This window comes from Hyalella azteca, unplaced genomic scaffold, assembly GCF_000764305.2.
Source record: "Hyalella azteca isolate HAZT.00-mixed unplaced genomic scaffold, Hazt_2.0.2 contig12059, whole genome shotgun sequence".
NCBI lineage: Eukaryota > Metazoa > Arthropoda > Malacostraca > Amphipoda > Hyalellidae > Hyalella > Hyalella azteca.
In genome coordinates, this window is record NW_025942027.1 from 9,975 (window position 1) to 13,965 (window position 3,991).

General features: G+C 36.7%; 1 long non-coding RNA gene across 1 annotated transcript; it reads right to left on the reverse strand.

Moving 5' to 3' along the window:
- Positions 1 to 365: 365 nt before the first annotated feature.
- Positions 366 to 2,052, reverse strand: LOC108672981. Its single transcript, XR_001930944.1, has 3 exons — positions 1,966 to 2,052; positions 1,546 to 1,652; positions 366 to 850 (listed from the first exon to the last, which is right to left on the reverse strand). It is a non-coding gene; the product is annotated as an uncharacterized LOC108672981 (long non-coding RNA).
- Positions 2,053 to 3,991: the final 1,939 nt, after the last annotated feature.

Genomic DNA, 3,991 nt, shown 5'->3' on the forward strand with positions numbered 1-3,991 from the left:
TTATATACTCGTAAAGCATATTCAGGGCAACTAAATTCAAAAAGAGTGTTTGATTAAAATAATATGTAGTAATAACATAAAAGTGTTACTATCGTTGGAGTATTATCTTTGTGGCACTTCTTCACTATAATTACTTGTCAATACTATTTCATTTCACCCGTATCCTTTCAAATTTGGTGTTCACATTAATTTTAACTGACGCCAACAATTTTTTTTAAATTCCTTTCGCGACATCGGAGCAGCAAATCGAAGCAAATCAATATAGATTATTAATCTTGTAAATAATCAGTATCTTGTAATCAATAATATTTTATTTTCAATAAAATATTACAATGATTTATGATCGTGAACTTCCAAAAGGTTATATACTCGTAGATCATATTACGGGCAACTAAATTAAAAAAGAGTGTTTGATTCTTTAGCTCCTGCCTTCACATGATTATTATATTTAGACGGCATATTATGAGACCAGAATAGACTAACGATAGATTTGGCGAACTTATAAGTTTGTGCAATCTCCGAAAATAATCACTTATTTACAGAGAGGATAACGCGTTATCAATGACCAGGGAAAGAGAAAAATCACTAACTCCGATGAACCATGCTGCTATATGAAATAAGCGATAAGTACTACTCAAGATTTCATCGTGCACCAATCTGTCTTCAATAATATCTACATATTTCCTGAATTAATTTAAGAAAAAATTTAACTGATATAGGCTTGAAGGATGACCGTGGGTTCATATCTGGGCTGAGCATCCAGCGGACCCGACCCTTGGTCCGCTGGATCAGGAGGCGGGACGTAGTCGGCGTGAACTGAGTTCGTGACTGCCGCGTTTTGTGTTGTTCTCTGAAATTCAAGCATAGACATGTTAGGTACGGATAGATGTATAACATGTAAAGTTTTACAAATTTTTAATGAACACAAATTCCTTACGCATAAATTCTATAATTGCAGTCATGGAAGTCAAGGAACATATACATAGTACCTAGCGATGGCAGCCAGCTAGCGGATAGGAAGAACCGTACTCATGTATGCGATTTTTGGCGAGGCTCATAACCCAAAAGGTATTGAAGTAAAAAGTGCTTTGTGATGTTTTTTGATGCGAATTTGAATACATCTCAGCTTCGCTAAAGGTATAAAGTCCTGCCCAAATAAAAATAGACCTTGAGTTTCTCGATTCATGACGGGGCGTTCCTTCACAATTTACACTTCTAACGACCTGATGCAGACAAACAAGTCGTCCTCTATTCTAAAACTCAATACTTTATTCTATGGGGACAGGATACACAAAATTTACAAATTCTTTGATTCGTCCTGAGAAGAGGGCAGAAGTTCAGCGTATAAGTTTAGAAAATTCTTCAATAAAACAACTGGAAAATAAAAAAGTCAAAACCTACTATCGTACTGCGTTTCAACTATCAAATGATCTTCCACAACAATCTTACTTTGCAAGAATGTATTGTAAAAATACTTTATACATCCAAGTTCTGCGACTAAATTAATAAATTTCTGTATAGTGATGTAGTAATCCAGTTATTTACCTCAAAAGAGTGCGTAGTACTCCGGGTAGTAGTGTTGCTCATCATACTTGACGAATATAGTGGGTTTGGCCGGATTGTCAACCGTGGTGTCAGCACGACGGTTGGATCTGTAAAAATCAGAGTCTTGTTTTATGCAAACATCGGTCACGTATTCCTGCACACCATCACCACACACATTGTTTGTGGTACTATGGGTACACATCAGTAATGCATCTTCACATCTTTACCACACTCATTATTTGTGGTGCTATGAGTACATATCAGTAGAGTATCATGCACACCATCACCAAACGCATGATTTGTGGAAATATAAGTACACATCAGTAGAGTATCTTCACATCTTCACACACACATGATACTGAATTTAACGCTAAGATCTTCAATATAAGTTCTTGTTCGCCGCTACGTAGGAGGACGAACTTGTCTTTCGGAGGTCTGATAGTTTCTTTGTCGCCACGCGCGGTGAGGCCCACCAGCACCTTGCAGATGAAGATGGTATTACCGTACTTGCGAGACTCTGCAGCGCTGTTGCGATAGAATTAATTTCTAATTAAGTCTTGAAAACTCATTTGCAAATTGACACATCAATCATTTCATATTAATAGTCATTTAAAAGTAGAATTACACAACATTGTAATTCCGAAATTACCGAAACATTGTAAATAGTATGACCAAATCAAACAGAGGTTATTCTTCATATCATCATCTGTAAGAATATTTTATCGAGTACCAGGCGCGATCATTCGAAACTGGGAGGAGTTCACAGATGTCTTCTTATAAACCGAAGATAAAAGCTCTATGTTATTTGAAGGTGCTATGATCTATACGCCCAGACTCGAGTTAGAGCAGTGAAGTGGTTTTGAAAAATAATGACATCATGGTACGGGAACTATCTCTGAACCTCAAGAAAGGTGGTATTGATGACATGCATCTTATACAAAGAATGTAATTTCAATTATAAATGTTTTGAATACTAAAAATTCTATTGTGAATTGACATAAATCCATATGACAGAAATCAACATACTTGTTGGAGAAGTAGGCGCCCTGTCCATAAAGTTGTCCAACATTAGTTCCATGAAGTCTCCAATCAAAATTATCTTCGAGAATTGGTTTGACGTTGGCGGAGTCTGTCCCGTGGAAGAGCCACTCATCCTTGTACTTGACATCCGGGAATCGATTCACTAGTTTAGCCTTGTTGTTATAAAATGCTCTTTTTAGGTAAGGGTTGAGGATTTTATGGATGGCGATGGGGTTGCAGTTTGGAATGTAGGACCTCAGCAAAGATAGAATATTGTCGTACTCAGCTTGGTTTGGTCTAAGGGTAGTCACAGAATACGTCTGCCCTTTGGGGATATCGTTGATTTTTTCATCGCCGCTCTCTTCGCTATCGTCGCTATCGTCGGTTTCATAGCTTTCATCGCTACTATCGCTATCGTCGCTACTATCGCTATCCAGAAGCAACGAGCCCAGGGCGCTCAAAACTAAACCAGCTACATGCTTGAACTTGACCGTATTCTGCGCCATAATTCTCAACCCTGATGAACCAGGTTTGAGGATCCACAGAGTTTTTTTATTTTTTTCAAGAACCTAGTTGAAAAAGTGCAGCTAACCCGATGATGTCTGATGGTCTGAAAGTAAAAAAATTAACCATGTTGATTCGTGTTTAGACCAACACAAGTTACTTCTTAGTCGATAAGTAGCCATTCGATCAAGACAAAACAGACCATTTAAATTCATGAAGTTTATGGGAGGCTAAATATTGCATTTGATCAAATATTAACGTTTAAGTAAAGGGAGGAGAGTTTAGAATGAGAAAAAATATAGCTCAGTACTCACTGCAGTGAGTGACAGAGAGCGCATTTCTCGTCGACGAAAACATGAAGTCACGGACGGACAGACAGACAGACAGACGGACATGGCGACACAATGGTGCATTTTTTCCATAAATGAGGAAATGCGCTAAAAATAATCTTATAATGGACTTAGAATTGAGGTAATATATGCATTATTATATATTATAAAGGTATTTAACCCACACAAGATAACCGATGCATAGCATTTGGAGTCGATGTACAGGAATTAATTTCTCATAGAGCAGGACCTAAAAAACCTTCACAAACCTATTCCAATAATAATGAAATCGATGTAAATATATGTAAAAAATCATGCAATATGCGAGACTTTGTACTTGCATTTAGTAGTTCAACCTAAGAACTACTTCAAAAATTCTGTGATCCTTTACCGTCTTACTTAACTTTAGTGAGATTACAATGGAATAAATTAGTTAGATTCTTATCGAAATTTGATGTTAGAAATGTGATTGTATAACATGCTTGCATTTAAATTAAAGTTCTGTTCATTGTTTTATGAAGATTTAATCTAAGAGTTATTGAATCGACTTGCAATGCAGAGGATTTGCTTACAATTCAATGCTGAATATATCA